At 39.0% G+C, this 17,352-nt stretch overlaps 1 pseudogene; it reads left to right on the top strand.

The window, feature by feature from the left end:
- Nucleotides 1-402: 402 nt before the first annotated feature.
- On the top strand, nt 403-1,178 carry LOC100441488 (PEST proteolytic signal-containing nuclear protein-like; annotated as a pseudogene).
- Nucleotides 1,179-17,352: the final 16,174 nt, after the last annotated feature.

Here is a 17,352-nt window from a genome sequence, read left to right as displayed (position 1 = left end):
TCATATATCCATGTAATAACATGAATTAAATGCCACTTATTTCCCACATTTTATATATTTTTCTGAAACATATAAATATATAGTTATCCTGTTTATTTTGAAAGAAAGATATGTTTTATAAGAAGTTTATAAAAACAAAGGAGAAAGCTATAGAAATATTTCATCTATGTAAAATTTTAAACATGTAATAAATGTATTTTCTGTTAAACACCAAGTAATAAACACCTTCTTTTGCTATTGATGTTGTTCAATAAAGGTACTTGGGAGTTAAACTCTATGTCTTTCTATAAATTGAAAATGTCTGTATTTTAAACTTTTAGTAAATATCATTTAGTGGAATATAAGATTCTCATTTTGAAATTTTTTTTTGTAGATTTTTTTCTTTCTTTCTTTCTTTCTTTTTTTATTATTGGACTGAATTAAGAAGTGGATGCCGGGGAGGCCGCGGCGGGGAAAATGGCGGCCGAGAAAGGGGGAGAGAAGAAGCCTGAAAAGTCGCAGCGAGCTGGAGCTACCGGAGGACCTGAGGAAGAAGCAGAAAAACCTGTGAAAGCTAAGACTGTTTCTTCCAGTAATGGAGGGGAAAGTTCCAGTCGCAGCTCTGAGAAGCGATCAGTGAAGAAGAAGCTGCAGACCTCCCAACAAAGCCTACAAAGATCTCCAACTTTGGATTTGCCCTAGGTAGATGACAAAGAAAGCGTCAGCCATATCCATCAAACTTGGATCAAGTAAGCCTAAAGAAACTGTTCCAACTCTTGCTCCAAAAATTTTCAGTAGCAGCAGCTTTTAATGAAGATGAAGATGGATACACCAACATCAGCTGGACCAAACTTCTTCAATAAAGGAAAGCATGGGTTTTCTGATAACCAGAAACTATGGGGGCAAAATATGAAATCTCATCTTGGAAATGTCCATGACCAAGACAATTAAATGATGTTTTGAAATTGGGGTGTGGGATGGGTGTAAAGTTAAAAGGAACAGTTTCTTTTTTTAAAGAATGGTATAAGACTATCTTTGGAGCCGCTTTTTTTTTTCTTTTTCATTTTTTTAAAAGCTTGAGTGGTACACTAATAAATGAGAGTTTGAAATTAGAGGTAATTTATGTTTTGTCTACAGATTTCAAGACATTTGCTAATTTTGTAGTTCCATGTGATTAGTTTCCAAAGGTTACAGATAATAAATAAATCAAAACTTGGTATCTTTTTAAGAATTGCATTTTTTTTAGGCACAACTATTAGCACATTAAGAGGGAAGCAAAAAGTTGTTTGTTTAAAACTGCAAGCACTTACTCTCTTAACTCCTTTATTACCTAAACTTGTCTGGCTCCCAGGAACAGCCTTATAGAGAGAGGGAGTATTGTATTGGGAGGAAAATGCTACTAAACTATTGACTGAAAGTAAATTTAGAAAAAATTAAAATATAGCTTTTTTTCCTTATAGGCATTTGTTTTGTTTCAAGTCATCACAAATTAGGTATTGCATTGCTATCAGTGGATACAGACGCTTAGCTCTTAAAAGAATTTTTTAAAAATGTAAACTGTTGAATATTTGAAATAGCCCACTTCACCTTAATGGGTCTTGTCTATCTTCATTAGTCCTCAAAGAAAAACCATTTGCTACAAAAGTAAATCAGTATTTTCAATTTGCTTCTCTTGTTTTTTGTTTATTAGCTAGTTCCTGTAAGCATTTTCACCAGAACTTGACACAAATCATAAGGAAGCGGTTTCTTTTAAAATACAAGCCACCACCAAAAATTTAAATGTACATATTGCTTAAGTATTTGGCTGTTTTTATTTTTTACAAGGTATAAACACCAAAAAAAAATTTTAACATTGTCTGAAGATGGAAAACAAGAAGATGCACTTTCTATAACTTTCTCTAAGGATTTAAATGACTAACTTATGAAATCCAATTTGAATTGAACTTAACTACTGGCTTTCTTACTAGTAAAATTGTATGGTTTATTTTAAATGTATACATATTGACCAATGGCCTCTCAAAAAGCACATTTTAGATACTGAAATAGAAGGAAATGAAATGCATCTTCAAACATTTTTTGGAATCTTACCACATATACCTTGTTAGATTTGTGTATTGTAGGGTGTTTGTTTTTGTATTTTTGTATTGTATATGAACTTTAAAAAAAAGTAACAAACACATCTTTAGAAGCATTGTCACAGACAAAAGAAACATACAGTATAAAAATTTCCTTGAAAACTCCTACAATATTGTATTTGGAGGCAGCTTCAGACTCTTTTATTGGTGGTAACTGCTTGCTGAGCTCTTTTAATCAGTAATAACTCTAGAGAAGCAGCCTGTGTACATTCCTAACACTTTGTTCACTAGCATTTAAGTTTAGAATAGGCCCCAAGTAAAACAACAGAAATATATATAGAACTCTTAGTTCTTACATGATTTAATTATATCAAGATACATGAATTTAACTTACTTTAATGAGGCAAACTATCCATTTTTGTCCATTTTCTTGTTAAAGCAACATAGCTTTCCTACATATTCTTTTCTTGACCCAAATGAAATATTAACCTAAGGTCAAGCTGGGAGAGAGAAACGACTGAGATGAATGTCTTTACTAAAATACCAATAAATTTATCAAACTCAAACTCAAACTCAAAAAAAAAAAAAAGGTGGATTCACATGGCAGGATCCAGGATCCAATCAGTTTGAGCTCTGGCATCACCCCATGGCAGGATCCAGTTAGATCATGCTTCTGGCATTACCTCATTGCAAGATCCAATCAGATCATGCCTCATTACCCCACGCTTATAAAACCTGACCCAGCCCTTTGCTCAGACAGACACTGCTTTGGGAACTATCTCCTGTGTTCTCCTTACTTGTTACAAGTAATAAAATTGTCTTGCAAAAAAAAGAAAACTGTCTTCCTAGCCTGGCTAAAATCTTTCTCTCTTCAAACTCTCTCCTCTGGCATGTGCTTAGGCTTTTAGGAATAAAACCCAGGAAGTCCTGTCTCAGACCTCCCATAAGACAAGGGAGCCCAGGGTTTTCTATCTGCTTGAATGCAGGCAGAGGAAATACAAAATATCTCAAAATGTTATCGTGTCACAAATGTTGTCTTGCTTTTGGACTCTTTAGTTCCTGAGTCTGGACCATGGTAAATCTTATTTCCACAACATGACATAGATACAAAGTGCTTGTGGTAGTTTGAAATCCAGCTTACTATAATGTTGATTAAGAAACATGAGTCTCGTCTCCACACACCTGTTAAAATGACTATTATCAAAAAGATGAATGATAATAAGTATTGGCAAGAGGTAGAGAAGGGGAACTCTTGCACACTTGTGGTAAGGCTATTAATTAGCATGGCCATTATGAAAAACAGTATGAAGTTTCCTCAAAAAACTAAAAATAGAATTACCAAATGATCCAGCAATCCCACTACTGGGTGTGTATCCAAATAAAATAAAATCAGTATGTCAAAGAGATATCTGCACTCCCATGTCCATTGCAGTATTATTCACAATAGCCAAGACATGGAATCCACCTAAGTGCCCTTCAGTGGAAAAATGGATAAAGTAAGTGTGGAATATATACACAACGGGACACTCTTCTGCCTTTAAAAAGAAGAAAATCCTGTTATTTGCACAACATGAATAAACCTTGTGGACATTATGTTAAGTGAAATAGGCCAGGAACAGAAAGACAAATACTACATTATTTCACTTATATGTGAAAAAAGTTGATCTCATAGAAGTAAAGAGTAGAATGGTGGTTACCAGAGGCTGGATGGGGGCAGCTGGAATTGGGGAGATTTTCGTCAAAGGATATACAATTTCAGTTAGACGAGAGGAATAAGTTCAAGAGACCTATTGTACAACATGGTCATAATAGTTAATAATAACGTATACTTGAAAATTGCTAAGACAGTAGATGTAAATGTAGTAGTAAAATGTTCTCACCATAAAAAAATAAGTTTGTGAGGTCATGCATATGTTAATTAGCTTGATTTAGACATTACACAATGTATACATATTTTAAGACATCATGCTATACACCATAATATATACAATTTTTATTTGTCAATTAAAACATTTTTTAAAAAACAGATGAATCTCATGGTACATGGACTTGCATTAAAGATTGGGGTTCAAATTCTGCCCCTTACTACTTACCTAGCACGGTAAGTAACGATCTTGGTGTTTCGCGTTTTCTTTCCTTTGCCCCATCTCTCTACTGCTGTTTAGTTGAGACCTCCATCATCTTTCACCAAGATCAACATAACAATATCCTAATTGGTCCCTCTGTCTCCAATCTTACCCTCTACAGTCTGTCATCTATCCTAATGATAAATGGAAATGTGGTCATCCAAAGTCCTCCATCAAAACCCTTCAGTGACTTCCCACTGGCCAGAGGGCAAAGTTGGAGCTTCAAAGCAATGATTCATAGTTAATTCAATGATCTTTGTAATCCTTTATGATCAATTTCCTCTTTCCACTCAGTGGCAGATACTTGCAGTTGTCCTCCAAATTTCATACTCTCATTTTTCTTTATTAATATAACCACACATTTTTAACTGAGCTCATTGATCATCATAACAGAGTCTATTGAAAGTCCTCAGCAGGCGGTGTGACGATGTGACCGGCTCTGGCCAAGGAGCTGTAGGCAGAAGTGTCTTGCAGCAGCTCCTGTAAATCTTAAAAGATGCTGGTGCATGTCTTTTTTCCTTTTTTTTTCCCTTCCGCCTTCCTGCTGCACTGAATATGGATATGGTGAGTGAATCTAGAGCAGCCATTTGGAGGTATGAAGAGATCTTGGAAATAGAGGCCATGTGTATTGAAACAAGACCAAACAACTCCAAGTTCCTGAAGACTTCATTTCACCAACCCAGAACCTCCTTGATCATCACAGGCAAACTTATTCCTAAAGCAAACACTCTCATTTTCCTTCCTTCTCTACTTTACAACCATGCTGAACTGCTGGTTATTCCTTGAACTGATCACACAGTTCCATGCTTCTGTGCCTCCCCTTTTGCTGCTCCTCCACCTTATGCTTTGTCTTTCTAGCAAATTCTTTCTTATTAAGATCTACCTTGATCGCACCACTGCACTCCAGCCTGGGCGACAGAGTGAGACTCCATCTCAAAAAAAAAAAAAAAAACAATGCTACCTCTAGGGCTTCCAGCTTTGAGAAGACTACTCACTCACCGCCAGGCAAATTTGGTGATTCTTTCCATTTTCCATCATTGTATCTAGTCCATCTGCCTAACCTAGTACTGATCACATGCCTATGTTTTGTTTACCTATGTATTCTACATAATAGATGGTGAACTTCTACAGGCCATGCTTATTTTTTTTTCATCTCTACATTTCCATTTCTATTGCCCAGAACAAAATTGGGTCCCAAAGAATAGGGTGGCACAAATGAACAATTGAATAAAATTCTCTGAGTTTCTATTATTTCCTCCTCTGTAAAATGGGAGTCATAATAATCCCCATTCTAGAGGTTTTTGAGAGTCACATGAGAAGAGAATGAGAAGGTTCTCTGTAAACATAACACATTATCAAGAAAACCAAGGCATTGTGTGTTTATCCAAATTTCTGTTATCTGGTCAATAACCTTAGACAAATATGTTTTCTACAGAATCCAGAGTTGCTGATCTGTTTTATATCTACACACAATGGAAACAAAGGATGAATTGGAAACAGGACACACTTCTGATCTTAGCCATGTAAAAATTAGTAATGTAACCAAGAGTTCTTAAGGTCAATTTAATTTTTATTGCTAGGTACTTGAATATATTTGAGTGCAACTATTCTACACACCCTTGGCTCCAGGTAACCTCTTCAGCCACTGGACAAACATAGCTCCTCTTAATGCAGTTGTACTTAAAACAAAAGTGATATGTATCAAGCTGATTCCACTTGCCGAAATCACTTCTAGATCGTAGAATAGGTGTAAGAGCCAAGGGCTCAAGACATTCACTTTTTCTTCAAGTCAGCTGCTTTAAGAGAACACAGGATGGTCCGAGCTGGAGCTAGAGAAGGGGCAGGGTGTACTCTTGTTTCTGCTGTATTAACCTAAGCAGCCAGGGAACTCTGGACATCCTTTAGAGAAAGTGCGACCAATGGAGCAATAGGCCTGCTCAGAGCATGCTGACTTCTCTCTTGGGACTAATTCTCTCTTCTGTTATACGCTCTACACCCTCATGAAGTCATCCACCAGAGTCATCATGTGCTTGCATCCTGCTGTGTTCCTTCAACCATCTGCTGACTCTAGATCCTTGCTTTAGTCCTTTAACACTTCCCAGCACCAAGATCTCATGCCTGGGAGTCTAAAAGCACCACCCCCGCTTTTTTTTTTTTTTTTTTTTTTTTTTTTTAATAGCAATCAATTTGCTCCCACCACTCCCAGGGAATCCAGTCTCATTTTTGCCTGCATTTTCCTGTCTGGGGGTGGTGATGGTGGTGAGAGGGTGGAGGATAGTTTCAATGTCACCTCTTACATTATGAATCAGTGACATAAGCTTTTAAAGCCAAAAGTATTTGTAAGATCTCCTTTTAAAATGATAGAAGATTTAACTACCTTCACTCTCCTATTTAAACTGATTTCAGAAGGAAATGTAGGGTTGAAAGTGAAGTTCAGGCTCTTCTCCTCTGTATATTTGCAAATGCACAAAGCTGGGTCTGTTATGTCCTGTCTGAAAGGCTATCTATTTGTACAGCTTTATGCATCTCTTCACAGAACACCCATGAAGTCACAGCTCATATTTCTGCTTTAAATATTCAATCTTTTGGCTTTAAACACCCATAAGGGTTATTTGTCAAAACGGATCTTAAACCTCGCCCCACAGCTCTGCAGCAGATCTTTAAAGTCATGCTGTTGGGGTGGGAAGGAAAGGGTGGGGGAGACGGGAAAAGTCAGCCATTCAGCAAGCATTTATGGAGTGCCAAGTACGTGCAGAGCATATGGTATCTAGTAATAGGTGCTGTGAGAGAGAGAAAAAAGACATGGAGTACATGTTCTTGCTCTCAAGATGGAGACAGAAACATAAGCCCTGTTAGTTCAGTCCTAGATCTAGACACTTTAACCTTGTTTTCTAAAGATGTTTGTAGAAGAGCAAAAGCCAGCAACCTCAGGCATGTAAGAACATGTTAGCAGCAGTGGTGTGTGTGTGTGTGTGTGTGTGTGTGTGTGTGAGAGAGAGAGAGAGAGAGAGAGAGAGGGAGAGTGAGAGAAAGAGAAGGAGAGAAAGCATATGTTGGTATAGGGATAGGATTAGGATAGGGGCGAAGAAGAAAGAGTCATGCCTTATATAGAAGGTCCTTTCTTGATATGTTTTCTCAATCATCTTCTGACCCAAGATGCCTTCCCTTAGCTTTCTGAGACTGCAGTAGCGAGTTCCCATGGCCCCTTTTTATAGCAACGCACTTGTAAGGGAGGAGACTACCCCTCATATTGTCTTATGTCCAATTTCTGCCTCCAAAGAAAGTAGAAGTAAAAACTAAAAGGCAGAAATGAAATACACAAGCTGACAGCCTGGTGCCACACCCTGGGCCCTGTAGTTAAAGATGGACCCCTGACCTAATCGGTTATGTTACCTATAGATCACAGACATTGTATAGAAAAGCAGTGTGAAAATCCCTGTCCTATTCTGTTCTGTTCTAATTACTGGTGCATGCAGCCCCCAGTCACGTACCTCCTGCTTGCTCAATCGATCATAACCCTCTCAAGTGGACCCCTTTAGAGTTGTGAGCCCTTAAAAGGGACAGGAATTGCTCACTCGGGGAGCTCGGCTCTGGAGACAGGAGTCTTGACAATGCTCCGGGCCGAATAAACCGCTTCCTTCTTTAACTCGGTGTCTGATGGGTTTTGTCTGCGGCTTGTCCTGCTACACTTGCCCCCAGCACTTTCCTGACCCTTGGGATCCAGCTTGTTTTTCCAGATTTGTGTTTGTTTTGGTCTTCTTTGAGGGCAAACTTTCTTTATTGTGCCTAACCATTTATTTCTGCCACATACCTCTTTGGTTCTTATATTAGTCTGTTTTCACACTGCTATAAAGAACTGCCCGAAAATGGGTAATTTATAAATGAAAGAGGTTTAATTGACTCACAGTTCTGCATGGCTGGGGAGGTCTCAGGAAATGTACAATAATGGTGGCAGGTGAAGGGGAAGCAAGGCACCTTCTTCATAAGATGGCAGGAAGGAGAAGTGCCAAGCGAAGGAAGAAGAACCATTTAAAAAACCATCAGATCTCATGAGAACTCACTCACTATCACAAGAACAGCACAGGGGAAACCACCCCCATGATCCAATTACCTCCACCTGGTCACTCCCTTGACACATGGGGATTATGGGGATTAAAATTTAAAATGAGATTTGGGTGAGGACACAAAGCCTAACCCATATCAGTTCTGAACTATGCTGTGGCTAGACACTTGGAAGGACACCTGTCATGTGTGGGCTGTGTGGGCCCAGGAGGGCTGTCCCCATGTGCTTATGCAGGTGTGGCCTCCCTTAGCAGATGTGGGCCCCCAGGAGGCCCTACTAATCTGGTTCTTATGCTGTGAGTGACAGCTTAGATACCACTGTAAGTTACTCTCAAATCCTTATGGAGGTGGAGTCAGACAAGCTTGGATTTGAATCCCACTCCCACTATTAGCTATACTATAAAAACTTATAAAACTACTTGGAGCCTCAGTTTCTTCATGTGTCCAGTGGAAATTCTCCCATAGTGCTATTATGATAGTTAAATGAATTAATGCATATAAAGGGCTTAGCATAGTACTTGGTACATAGTAAGCACTCAATGAAATGTTAGTATTATAATATAAATATAGTTTTCATTAGTACTCATGCATTTACTTTGAGGCTTTTCTTTGTGGCCTTAGATATATTCATTCTGCCCTACAAAGTATATGACTAAGAGAAAAACAGGAAATGTGACTTACTCCATCCATTAAACAAGCTTTTTTAAAGTGCTGACTGCATTTCCAAGTACTGTATTAAGTCCCTCCCTCCACCTCCCTTCATCCTTCCACAAACACTTATTGTGTGCCTATGAGACATCAGGCATAGCACTGGATTCTAGGAACTAGTGGTGAAATAGACATATACGTTTCCTTCCATCACAGAGCTTATGTTCCAGGGAGAAAGACAGATATTACATAAATAAACCCAGGTGTAGAACCAGGGATAAATTCTAGGTGCTACAGGTAATGCTCATGGAACATGGAGACCTGCAGGGTCAGGGAGACCAGTGTGTTATGAATTTCTATTTATGAAGCTAATTTTCAAAAGGGTAAGTTACTTGGCTGCCATTAGGTCAATAACATTTTTTATTATGTTGCTGCGAGGCATGGCTGGCATTTTCCAAGGATATATAAATCAAATCCATGATTTTCCAACTCTGTATTTTAAGTGGAAAAATGTCTCTAAATTAGAAGATTTGAATATTATGCTTATTGATAAAAAGACATATAAACTATCAAAACTTAAAAGAATGAGTTCACAGGTACAACCTGGTATGAGCTTTACCAAAACTTAACAGAGCATGCTTTTTATTAATACTTCTATTCTGAACTTAGTCACCAAGTCCAGACTTAACTAGATTATTTCTTTGTACATCATCTTGCATTAACTAAGACAAAAGCCAGAATATAAATGTGGTTCTAAAACTTCTCAAATTATATCTGTAACTTTTTTCTGCAGCCAATAGCTTCAGTGCCATTATAGAGGGGTCAAAGGGATGGAGAACTCTATGTTTATTGATAGCCAGTTATGTGTGAGTGCCAAATGTAGTCTCATTTAATTCTCACAGGAGCCCTGTAAAATAGGTCTTATTTTTATCTCTTCTACATATTAGAAAATTCAGGCCCAGAGAATTTGAAAAAATTTATTCAAATTTGCACACAGGGCTCATATTCAAAGCTGAGACTACCTGATTCCAAATGGTAGTACCATTTGAAATGGTACTCTCAATTGGGCATGAATGATCTATTTGCAGAAGGGCAAAGGAGTTTATTTCCATGCATGTGTGGTACATTTTAATTCACATAATCATGAGACAAGTTGAGATAACATGGCAAAACCCCTGTCTCTACGAAAAATACAAAAATTAGGCATGGTGGTGTGTGTCTGTGGTCCCAGTTACTTGGGAGGCTGAGGTGGGAGGATCACTTGAGCCCAGGAAGTCAAGGCTGCAGTGAGCCATGATTATACCACTACCCAGCCTGGGCAACAAAGTGAGACCCTGTTTCAAATAAATAAACTAACTAACTAACTAACTAACTAACTAAATAAATAAATAAATGCAAATCTAAACAGTCATATGATAATCACAGTTTAGCACATAAAAACCCCATTGTAGTCCGTATGTCACAAATTGTGTGCAATTTATCCTGGGCTCTAAGACTCCCTTCTTAGAGCCCTTAAATCTATTTTTAAAATTCTTTCCATAAACTGTAGTTAAAGATAACAGGACAATGAAGGGCATTCAACATGTCACAAACAGGAAAAAATAATATATGTTTACTTTTTCTAAGATTATAATTTTATTTTACTTATTAAAAGCTCTTTTCAGCATAGTAAACTTGCCAAACTGGGCCTCATTCAATGTGCCTAAAGTGGAACTAATCCATCTTCTTTCAGGACTGGATTAATCTTGCCTCTTTCCTATTGCTTTCCATTGGATCATCTGTTTCCCCAAGCACCTGGGGTCGAATCTTTGTAGACATCTTTGACTCCTCTCTCCTCATTCTCCTACATTCAGGCAAGCATCATTAAGAATGAGAATGCCAGCCTGGACAACATGGTGAAACCCCATCTCTACCAAAAAAATACAAAAATTAGCCAGGTGTGGGCGTGCACGCCTGTGGTCCCACATACTCAGGAGGCTGAGGTGGGAGGATCACATGAGAATGGCTTCCGTATATCAAGTGTCAGTTTACATTCACTTTTTCATTTGGTCCAATCTTCATAGCAGCCACCCTAAAGTATTTGTTATCAATTCCATTTGTTATCAATTCCATCGGTAGATGAGGGAACAACATCAGAGAAGTCAGAAGCCGATAATTAATGAAGTGCTTTGAACCTGGGTCTTTATATACTATAAAATACTATTCATTTTTCCTACATCATTGATCTTCTACTCATCTATTTCCTTTCATTACTCATGAACTCAGCTTCAGTCTGACTTGCATTTTTTAAATGCTCAAATGAGTGCTACAGCTTGCTAGCCATTTTTCTTTCCCCAACTTCCATCCTAAATCTATGCCTTAAGCCAGATTTGTTTTCCCAACCATTCATCTTTCTCCACTACCTAATACAGTAGTTCTCAAGCTACTAAAAATCAAATAATAGTGATGTGTCACTGATTAACATTAAAAAGTTTATTTCTTTATGTTCTATTTTAAACATCTTTCCCTTTTTTTTCTTGAACTACTTATCCTGACCACAAGCTAATGTGAGTGCATATGTTTATTTCATATTGCCTGCAAATAGTACTATGGCTTCTAAGACACTGTTGTGTCAATTTGAGAATCACAGCCCTAGATGATAAGAGCTAAAATGACAGTCAGCTGCCTCTAAATCGTTCCCTGTTTCCTACTACTCTTCAATCCAGCATGCTTCCTTGGCTTCCCAGGGCTGAAGTTCCTAGCCCAATACCTGGCACCCAGGAGGATTCACTCACTGCTTGTTGCCCATCGTTCCACTCATTACTCATGAAGCGTACTTTGCTACTGTCCATTCCTCTGCTTTGCTCATATAGTGACCTTTGGTCCCAACTTCTGTCTTTCCTCTCCTTTTTTTCCTCTCTTCCCCCTCCTGTTTTAAAAGATCATAGTTAATATTTGTTGAATGCTTCTAATGCTCTAGACATTTCCCAAGGGCATTACATGTATTGACTCAGCTAAGCATCTCAAAACTCTTCTGTTGTGAGTATTTGCAGGACCTTTTTTCCTGACCTGAGTTTCTGAATTTGCAAAATAGAGATTAAAATAATACTCACCTAATAAGATTGTTATGAGAGTTAAGTGAGTAAATACACAAAGTTCCTAGGATGTGATACACATTTGATAAGTATTAGTCATTATTTTTATTAAGCCACGTTATACTTTTGGAGCTTTAAGTTCGTGTTGATTAACAACTTGGAAGTAGCCAGTGCAGCTATTCAGGACTCAGCCGTGTCTCCAGAGTCCAAACTCTCAAACAATGGGCTCCACCACCTCCTCTTTCCCTTTTTCCAACTCACTCAAATAACCCTCCCCCTCTAGAAAGCTTTGGCCACTCATTTGTGTTCCTAATATACCCTTTGAATATTCTGTGGTGTGTAGCAGAGTGCCACACTCATATAGATAGTCCCTTACCTTCAGATAAGACTTCTAATTATTATGAAATAATCTCCATCTTTGTTTCAATTGTATTAACAGTTGAGAATAGACCTGCGCTAGTGACATAATTTTCCAATTTCCTACTTGTATTGGGGACTGCCAAGACCATCCCCAGGGTCAACGATTTGCGAGGAAGACTTACGGGACTCAGCACAGAGTCCTAGTCAGGGCTAAGAGTTATTATAGCAAAAGGATACAAAGCAAAATTAGCAAAAGGAAAAGGTGCATGGGGCAAAATCTGGATGAAATGAGACATAAGCTTCCAAAGGTCCTCTCCCATTGGAGTCACACAGGATGCGATTAATTCCTGCAGCAACAAGTTCTGACAACAGGTATGAAATGTTGTTCACCAGGGAAGCTCATTAGAGATTCAGTGCCCAGGGCTTTTACTGGGGGCTGATTACATAGGCACTCTCTGCCTAGCATGTAATAAAATTTCAGACTGGGGATTCCTTTCCTTATTCCTTTTGGGAATCATGAAAGCAGGTGTCCAGCACGAACCACATTGCTTGTACAAACAGTTTAAGCGCAGTGAGCCCTCTTGTCGCTTCTGGGGATAATGGAAACCCTCCTGTGATGGTTAATTTTATGTATTCACTTGGAGGGGTTTGGGATGAGATTAACATTTAAATCAGTGAATTTTGAATAAGGAGACTGCCCTCCAATATGTGGATGGGCCTCATTGAAGGCCTGAATAGAACAAAAATACTGGCATCCCGGAACAAAAGGGAATTCTTAGCAAGCCACCTTTGGACTGAATTGGCTCTCCTGGGTCTCCACCTGCCAGTCTTTATTTTTATTTTTTATTATTTATTTTATTCATTTATTTATTTCTTGACACAGAGTCTCACTCTGTTGCCCAGCCTGGAGTACAGTGGTGTGATCCTGGCTCACTGCAACCTCTGCCTCCCAGTTTCAAGCAATTCTCATGCCTCAGCCTCCCGAGTAGCTGGGACTACAGGCGTGAACCACCATGCCCAGATAGTTTTTGTATTTTTAGTAGAGATGGGATTTCACCATGCTGGCCAGGCTGGCCTTGAACTCCTGGCCTCAAGTGATCTGCCCACCTCGGCCTCCCAAAGTGCTGGGATTACAGACATGAGCCACCGTGTCTGACCACCCCAGCCTTTACACTGGAAATGCACTATCTACTCTCCTGGATCTCAAGCCTGTCAGCCCACCCTGTGTATTTTGGACTTATCATCATTGGCTTATAATCATGTGAGCCAAATCCTTACAATAAGTCTCTCTCTCTTTTGTATATTTATATGTGTATATATATATGTGTATATGTGTATACACATATACACATATATATACACATATATTTACAAATGTATATAAATATACATTTGTATATTTGAATACACACATATACACATATATACATTTGTATATTTGCGTACACATATATACATTTGTATATATGCATACACATATATACATTTGTAAATATGCGTACACATATATACATTTGTATATATGCGTACACATATATACATTTGTATATTTGCATACACATATATACATTTGTATATTTGTGTACACATATATATACATATATGTGAGTATATGTATATGTGTATACAAATATTCACATATATTTGTATATGTATATGTATATACACATACACATATCCTATTGGTTTTGTTTCTCTGGGGAACCCTAACTAATACACCCCTCAAAATCCAAGTTTCTAGATGCCAGCCAAGGATCAACCTTGCAAGCAGGTCTTCCTAAGGCTAGCAGTCTCTGGCCTGCTTTGTTAACACTTTTCTGTACACTACTAATTTTTATAGCAGTAGAAGCCATATGACAATAATGCCATGGGGCAGCAGAGCCTGTGAATAATCAAAAACTATGAGGTGGAGAGAAAGTCAGTAGAGAGAAGTTGGCTGGTAGTGACAGAAAAGTAAAAGCAACAGGCCCAGAGCCCTGGAGTGAAGGCTGCATTGTAAGAGGGGAGCATCCAAGGAGGAACCAGGGGAAGTCTGTGGCAGGGGAGAAGGTTGGGTAAGTCACTAGATGCTCCTTTACCCCGCAAGACCTGACAATGTAATTGCGGTTGTGGTAGATTAAAGATGTCTGGAAATTCTTTGCCACTCTTTACATAATGATATGGGATCTGTTTCCCCTCTCCTTGAATCTGGGTTGGCCTATGACTTGCTGTAACCAATAGAATGCTGCAGAAGTGACACTGTGGCTGTTTGAGAACCTTAAGAAAACCTAGCAGTTTGAACCTTAAGAAAACCTAGCAGTTTCTGCTTTTGTACTCTTGGGAGCCCGGGGTCCCCAGGTAATGGTAGTCGGCTGCACTGCTGGAGAAACCACTGAGAGAGAGTGAGAGAGAGGGAGGGAGAGATGCTGGACCAGCCCCAGCTGTTTCAGCCATCCCAGCTTTGGTGGCATGCACGGGAATGAAGTCATTCTGTATTATTTGAGAGTTAGCCTAGTTGAGACTCTAGATAATGCCACCTGCATGAGTGATTCCATGCAAGACCAGCAGCAGAATTGCTGCTGAGCTCCACCAAGATTACAGATTTCATGAACAAATAGTAAAATGTTGTGGCTTTAAATCACAGACTTTTGGGGTGGCTTCTTTCCTAGCAATAGATAACTAATATGGTGAAGCAGCCGGAACTATCTGAGGACAGTGGCTTCATTGTAACAGTGAAGCACAGGAGTAGAAAGCAAGAGATGTCTGTAGCCAGGGCAGCAGGATGACTCTGTGACAGTCGACACAAGATTTTCTTTTCCTTCCAGTTTCCACTGTTTCACAACACTGACGTGTCACTTTACAAAGAAAACAATCTGTACCCTTCTGAATTAGGCTTTACACTAGAATCTTTTCCAGACCTTCCCAACCCTCAAACCGAAGTTTGTGAACAGTGGAATGAGTTCCCATACACAATGAGTCATGTTTGTCTTCTGAGTGCCGATTGCCTTAGTGGAGACCTTAGATCATCAAATCGCATGCCCTGAAGCTTGTTTCTTCATGCAGGGAGCCAAAATCCATTGTATAACCTCATCTCCGGCAAAGATTCTCAACATGCGTCTGACTGTGTATGTGCAAGATGCCAAATCAGTGAGTCCAAAAATGTAATAATTATCCCTGAAACCAGTCTGACCAATTTTATGGACAGGATTAATGGATCATTTTGTGGTAGCAGAAACTGGACCCATGACCAATTGTTTCTAATATTTTTATGTATCTTTTATGGATGAGGAAACCAAGGGCGGGGGTGGGGGGAGAGAGAGAGTGCTCATGAATTATCAGAGCCATTGAACAAGTCAATATCGAAGGCAGGGACATCACCCATGGCTCCCAAATCTCCTTCAGGGCTTTCTCCACTATTGGCAGCATTAGTTTTCATTGGATGTATGTATATTGCTCTGCTGGAGAGGGCATAGTTAGAGCCCTGCTTTTTTGTGTTTTTTTTTTAACCTTAAGTAAAACATTTTTCTCCTTTGGGATATCACAGTTTTACCCCGGACACTTCGTTAGTTTCTTATGGGCAGTCTCAGTCATCTCTTGAAAAAAAAAATTCAGAAATAAGCTCCCAAAGGATCATGTGTTGAGAAAGAACATTTAAACCCAGCCAGTGGGGTGGGCGGGAAGGAAGGGGGGAGTGTGGAGAGGCTCTCTCTGCTGATAATCTTGGTAGAAAGAATTACCTGACTTAGAAATGTGGTATTTTTCTAGGTCACCTCATTTCTTCTGATTAAAAATAACCACTTTCCATTATGTACATATAAGAGAAAAATGAATGAAAACATAGGTAGGAGGTAGCCTAGAATGATAAATCAGGGAGAGTATAATCTACATGTGCATATTCAGTCAGTAAACGCTCAGTATTTATAGCATATGGAGAACTCATTCATTCATTCATTCATTCACGCATCACCTGTCCATTGATCTGTTTACTTAACAGACATTGAACACCTACCACAGACAATGTCCTGCAGAGACATGTAAGGTAAAGACCATATTTCCTGCTCTCCAGGGATTGCTTTTATAGTCTCATAAAGGAGATAAGACAAGACAAGAACACAAAGAACTATGATCAAGGTAATAGATTAGTAAGCACCACAGGAGAGAAAAATAAAGTGAGATGAAAGTTCAGAAAAGGGAGACATCACTTCTGGCCAAAGGAAATATAGAGTAGAAAGATTTCTTAAAAGTATAATCTATCACACTGCAACTCCTAGTTTAAAAGCCTCACATAGTTATTAGCTCTGTGACCTTGGCCAAATCATAAATTTTCTGCTTCTTAGTTTGCTTATCTTTTAAAAGAAAGGGTTGGACTAAATGATCTTGAAGGTCCTTTCCGCTCTAAAGTACTGGGATACATAATTTTTCATGCGAAGACCCAGCTAAATATGTGACAAACTATTCTTTATACAACTAGAGTAACTCTTTAAACCTAAATAAGATCATGTTACCCATGGCTTAAAAACCTTTCATGGCTACATTTCAAAGAAAACCCAGACTTTTCAGATAGCCCTCAAGGTCCCGCAGCATCTGGCCCCACGCTCTCCAACCTCATCTTCCCATGTCCTCCTCTTACCCTGCTCTCTCCAACCTCATCCTCCCCATGTCCTCCTCCTACTGCTGCTCTTGCACTGCCAGGTCCTCTTTGCCACTGCCCTGAATGCACCGGTCAGGATTTTCACACAGGCTGTTTCCTCCGCAAGAAATGCTTTTCCTCTTCTCTTAAAAAAAAATACATGTATGTGTGCGTGTGTGTGTGCATGTGTATGTGTGAGTAAAATTTTTATAAAAGGAATAAAAAATACAGTTTTAAAATGTCAAATGATACTACCACAGGATTATAACCCAAACTCATAGGGTTGATGCAGCCAGAAGGAGAAGAAATTTTATGTTTCAATATCTACACTTGTGCTCAGACCCTATTCCTTTGCACCTCCACTTCTTCTGGGGCTGGCATCCTGGGTGTGGAGCCACTCCAGTTCAACTTCTCCACAG

The sequence above is a fragment of the Pongo abelii genome, chromosome 10 (assembly GCF_028885655.2).
Source record: "Pongo abelii isolate AG06213 chromosome 10, NHGRI_mPonAbe1-v2.0_pri, whole genome shotgun sequence".
NCBI classification, from domain to species: Eukaryota; Metazoa; Chordata; class Mammalia; order Primates; family Hominidae; genus Pongo; species Pongo abelii.
The sequence above is the reverse complement of the archived record's forward strand: the minus strand, read 5'-3'. Positions and strand labels throughout refer to the sequence as shown.